The sequence below is a fragment of the Nomascus leucogenys genome, chromosome 17 (genome assembly GCF_006542625.1).
Source record: "Nomascus leucogenys isolate Asia chromosome 17, Asia_NLE_v1, whole genome shotgun sequence".
NCBI classification, from domain to species: Eukaryota; Metazoa; Chordata; class Mammalia; order Primates; family Hylobatidae; genus Nomascus; species Nomascus leucogenys.
Window position 1 is genome coordinate 94,477,422 of NC_044397.1, and position 5,781 is coordinate 94,483,202.

A 5,781-nucleotide genomic window follows, 5' to 3' on the forward strand; every position below is an offset into this window, starting at 1 on the left:
GGCTGGAGTGTAGTGGCACTATCTCGGCTCACTGCAAGCTCCGCCTCCCGGGTTCACGCCATTCTCCTGCCTCAGCCTCCCGAGTAGCTGGGCCTACAGGTGCCCGCCACCACGCCCGGCTAATTTTTTGTATTTTTAGTAGAGACGGGGTTTCACCGTGGTCTCGATCTCCTGACCTCGTGATCCGCCCGCCTCGGCCTCCCAAAGTGCCGGGATTACAAGCGTGAGCCACCGCGCCCGGCCTAATTTTTGTATTTTTTTAAAATAAAGACAGGATTTCACTAAGTTGCCTGGGTAGTCTTAAACTCCTGGACTGAAGCAATCCTCCCACCTCAGCCTCCTAAAGTGCTGAGATGAGGCTGGGCGTGGTGGCTCACACTTGTAATCCCAGCACTTTGGGAGGGCGAGGCGGGTGGATAACGAGGTCAGGAGTTCAAGACCGGCCTGGCCAACATGGTGCAACCCCGTCTCTACTAAAAGTACAAAAAATTAGCTAGGCGTGATGGCACACGCCTGTAGTCCCAGCTACTTGGGACGCTGAGGCAGTAGAATCGCTTGAACCTGGGAGGCGGAGGTTGCAATGAGCCCAGATCTTGTCACTGCAGTCCAGCCTGGGCGACAGAGTGAGACTATCTCAAAAACAAACAAATAAATAAACACCAAAGTGCTGGGATGACAGGCGTGAGGCACTGTGCCCGGTTGGCATGAGCCACTGTGCCCTGTTGGCGTGAACCACTGTGCCCTGTTGGCGTGAGCCACTGTGCCCGGCTGGCGTGAGCCACTGTGCCCCGTTGGCACGAGCCACTGTGCCCCATTGGCGCAAACCACTGTGCCCCTTTGGCGCGAGCCACTCTGCCTGGCTGGCGTGAGCCACTGTGCCCGGCTGGCGTCAGCCACTGTGCCCGGCTGGTGTGAGCCACTGTGCCCCGTCGGCGCAAACCACTGTGCCCCGTTGGCGCGAGCCACTGTGCCCGGCTGGCGTGAGCCACTGTGCCCCGATGGTGTGAGCCACTGTGCCCGGTTGGTGTGAGCCACTTGCCCTGTTGGTGTCAGCCACTGTGCCCCGTTGGTGTCAGCCACTGTGCCCCGTTGGTGTGAGCCACTGTGCCTGGCTGGAGTCTGCATGTTTAACCCAGTGGTTCGCACACCAGACCAGCCTGGAGAGTCCTACCCTGAAGGGCAGCCGTTGTTCCCATTTCACAGCCAGGAACCCTGAGGCTCATTGGTTTGAAGACAGCCTGGCAGGGACTGAGCCAAGATCTGCCCCCCAGGCCCCCGCATTCTTTCCTGGGCCTCCCAAAGCCATCCCAGCGCCCCACTCCCCGCTCTCTGCTCCGGCGCTCAGCTCCTCACACCCCTTGAGCCTCCCAAGCCCACGGCCCCCAAGCCCACGGCCGGGCCCTTTGCACGGGGCATTTTTGGGAGGGGAATTGTCTGTTCTCCTTAAGCCTCCATCTTTAAGCCGGCCGTTGTCTTGGCAACGGTCTACGGCTGACCTTTGTGCAGAAAAAAAGGGTGACCTTCCCAGCGCAGGCCCCCCGGCCGCCGCCCCCCGCCGCGGCGCGGTTTAAAGGCATCTGTCTAAACAATGCATTATGGATTTCTCCGCCGGGCGTGCACGGGCCGAGAATTTCAATCCGGGCGGCTCTGCCGTTTCCTAAACTTGAGGCGTCCAGGGAGAGGGCGTTACACACACACTCGCAGGAGCGCTCAGGCCCTGGGAACTGGCAAACGCTGCGGGTTCCAGCCCCGCGACTCAGGCCGGGTGAAGATCAGAGTCCCCGCCTCAGTTCCTCCATCTGTAAAGTGGGACCGAGGAGGGTCCGACTCCCAGGGGTGTGGCTGGCAGCAGCGTAAGTCTTCATGACTGCCGACTCCCCGCCTCAGGGGCCCCCCTGTCCCGCTGTGGAAACTGGCACGAGGACCAGAGGGTGGATCCCCTGGGCACCTGCCGAGGCCACTGACCCAGGTCTGGATGTTCCCCGTGGCCCAAGGTCACCACTGGGCCCCCCGGGGACTGACGAGAGGCCTCTGGCGGGAAAAGGGGCTGGCTCAGGCAGGCTGGTCCTCACCCAGGGTGGGCAGCAGGCCCCAGAACCCCCACACACGCGGGCACAGGAAGCTCCATCAATGCCCCTCCCTCCGATTTCTCAACCCATGATGGGAAAAGAAGAGAAAAGGAAGAAAGATTTCCTCCAAAGCTTTACTGTGGCAGAATTCCGCTCTGAGGTCCTTACCCACCTCCAGGCAGCCCTCCCTGCTCGCCTCTCACCACCGGCACAGGGCACAAGTTATGTCCCTCTTCTGCTCTAAACTCTGCTGTGGCTCCCCAGTGCCCTCAGGAGAAAAACCAAACTCCTCCCTGCGGCCCGTGAAGCCCTCAGCAGCCTTGGTGTCCCCTGCTCCAGCCACACCAGCCACCTGAAGGACACACCAGGCTCCAGGCGGCCCCCAGCCCTTTGCACTGGCTGCTCCGTGAGAAACCTGGCTCCTTCTCGCCCTTCTGAACTCAGCTCAAAGGACCCCTCCTCCAGGAAGCCCTCCTGCCTGCCCCTTAGACATTTCCAAGACAGAGAGAGACAGAGAGATGGGGAGATAACTGGCTCTTTCAAGCTCACATCCTGTAGGCTCCCCGAGGGTAGGCACCAGCTCTGTCTTTATTTTTTTCTATTTGATTTTTATTCTGTTTTCAGACACTCATGAACGTGGACTTGGTGCCCGATACCCCTCCAAGTGGTTTACAGAGATGAAGCTTTTGGTGCCATGAACATCGGTTATGTGACGTCCAGCGGTGGGGGCTGAGGTAGTTCCCTTTCAGCAGTGCCCAGTCAATGCATGTGTATTTTATATGGATGCCAGTCACGCTGCACCAGGGCCCACTTGAACGACCTCGTCCGAACTAGGTCACATCTGCAAAGGTCCTGTTTTTTTTTTTTTTTTTGAGACGGAGTCTCGCTCTGTCACCCAGGCTGGAGTGCAGTGGTGCAATCTCGGCTCACTGCAAGCTCCGCCTCCCGGGTTCACGCCATTCTCCTGCCTCAGCCTCCCGAGTAGCTGGGACTACAGGTATCTGCCACCATGCTCAGCTAATTTTTTTTTGTATTTTTAGTAGCGACGGGGTTTCACCATGTTAGCCAGGATGGTCTCGATCTCCTGACCTCGTGATCCGCCCGCCTCGGCCTCCCAAAGTGCTGGGATTACAGGCGTGAGCCACCGCGCCCGGCCGCAAAGCCTCTATTTCTAAATAAAGTCGCATTCACAAGTTTCGGGGGCCAGGATGTGAACAGATCTTCCAGGAGACATCAAGCAGCCTCAGTGTCCATTGATGGATCCGGGCCCTCCCCTCAAGCCTTTTCCCATCCCCCCTCCACCTCCTGCACCGAGATCCCAGCATGAAGCTTCCTCGGGCCTCACCGACCTCTGCTAGGTCAGGAGACGCTGTGAGCACCTGAGGGCAGGGCCTGAGGCTCCCCACCCCCACCTGGGCTGGCACCTGGGAGAGGCGGGTTCCCCTCAGCATTTAGCTGTGGGCTGGCTGTGGGCCCCTTGCCAAACTCCTGGGACGCTTGGGCTGAGCAGAGCCCAGGGTACCCCAGCCCCTCCCCGAGTCCCCGCTGGGCACATGTCGCCCACTGATGGGGAGATGCCCGAGTACTGTGACCCGGGGGGCAGGATGGTGAGGCGGCCCCTGGGAACCCAGAGTCCTGTCCTGCCAGGGCCTCCTGCACCCTCAAACCCAAACCCAGAAAAGTCAGGCGGAACCAGAGGCCACAGCAGGCCAGTCACAGCTGGGAGGCGGGGGGCCCGGGGACCAGGAAGGCCGGGATGGAGCACTCGGCCCGTCGCCCTTCACAGCCGCCCCTGCACTGCCTCTGTCTCCCCGTGTCTCTCTGTCTCTCTCCGACTCGCTCTATCTCTGTCTCCCTCTGTCTCTCTGTGTCTGTCTCTGTCTCTCTCCCTGTCTCTGTTTATCTCTATTTCTCTGTCTCTCCCTCTATCTCTGTTTCCCTCTGTCTCTCTCTCTCCCTCCTTCTATCTCTGTCTCCCCATCTATCTCTGTCTCCCTCTGTCTCTATCTCTCTCTGTCTCTGTCTCTTTCTGTCTCCCTCTCTCTCCCTCTGTCTCTCTCTCTATCACTGTCTCTCTCTCCATCTCTTCCTCCCTCCATCTCTGCCTCTGTCTGTCTCTGTCTCTCTCTGTCTGTGTCCCTCTGATGTCTGACCTGGGTGGGCAGTACCTGCGGTGGTTCCGCTGTCCCTGAAGGAACAACATGTTTTCGCTCTGCCTGAGAGACCTCCTTCGCCTCCTCTGGAAGGTCTGAGAAGACAGGAGGGCACTGGGCCCACCGCAGGGGCGGGTGACCTACGTATCACCCTGCCCACCACAGGGCACAGCTGCCACCAAAGGGCTAGGGGGCCGCCGGCCGCCATGCTCTGGCAGGGACAGGTCTTCCCCTGGTACCCCCAGCGAAGAGCAGGCAGCCCCTCCACCCACCTCCTGCCTCCCACCCCTTCCAGCCAGTGGGCAAGGGGGCTTCCTGTGCTGCTGGGTGGGCTGCAGGCATCCATGGGGGCCACCCAAGCTCAGCCAGATTCCAGGAACCCCCTCCCGCCCCCTACACCCCTCCTTTCCCCGGGGTTTCCCGCAGCGGGGACGGGGCCACACGTCACTCCACACAGACCACCCCTCTGGATGCTGGAGCCCACAGCGGGAAAGCCGCCTTCCCACGGGTCTGAACAGAAAACTGGGGAGCCCTGGACACAGATTCACCCTCTCCTCATGCCCAACCTGCCCTCCAATGCCAGCGGTACGGGGGTGAGACGGCCGTCTGCAGGAGCATACGAACAGGGGCAGGGACCGCCTGCGGAAAGCCTCCCTCCTGTGGGTGAGCGCCCCTGTGTGCAGCTGCCATGCTGCCTGACAACAGCCGCCACCGTAAAGCCCCCATCACCGCCGCCTTTGCCGATGGAGAAACAGAGTCACAGGGTGGCCGGGTCACCTCCGGAAGTGGCAGGGCCAGCTGGGAGACACAGGGCCATGCCTGGAAGCTGTTTCCATGTGTCATCCCCCAACGCCAGGCCCTGCTGGGGAACGCGCCCTCTGCTTCTGGCCTTGGTGGGATCTGCCCGGCCTCTGCTTGGCCTTCTGTGAGGGTCAAAGGCCCAAATCCAGGGCCATTGGAAGAGATTGCAAGAGCAGCATCCCCTGCACACTCAGAAACGTCTGCAACAGCCCAAACGTCCATCAACACAAGAATAGGCAAATACGGCATGGCCCTCCGCCCACCGGAACCTGACTGAGCCGTGAAAAGGAGCGAGGCTCTGACCCAGGCCACAGCGCAGATGCACCTTGAGGATGCCACGCTCAGTGAGAGATGCCAGACACAGAAGGCCACAGGTGTGCAATCCCATTTCTATGAAATGTCCAGGGCAGGCAGATCCACAGAGACAGGGAGGGGAAGCGTGGGTGCTGGGGCTGGGGAGGGAACGGGGTTTCCTTTTGGGGTGATGGAACTGTTCTAAAGTTGATTGGGTTGATGGACACACAGCTCTGCGAAGACAATAAGAGAAATCAAGGCAGGGCGCGGTGGCTCACGCCTGTAATCCCAGCACTTTGGGAGGCTGCGGCGGACGGATCACAAGGTCAGGAGATGGAGACCATCCTGGCTAACACGGTGAAACCCCATCTCTACTAAAAATACAAAAAAAAAAAAAAAAATTAGCTCAGGCGTGGTGGTGGGCACCTGTAGTCCCAGCTACTCGGGAGGCTGAGGCAGGAGAA

General features: G+C 60.0%; 1 pseudogene; it reads left to right on the forward strand.

The window, feature by feature from the left end:
- Positions 1-3,622: 3,622 nt before the first annotated feature.
- Positions 3,623-5,434, forward strand: LOC100601005 (annotated as a pseudogene).
- The last annotated feature ends 347 nt before the right edge of the window (positions 5,435-5,781 follow it).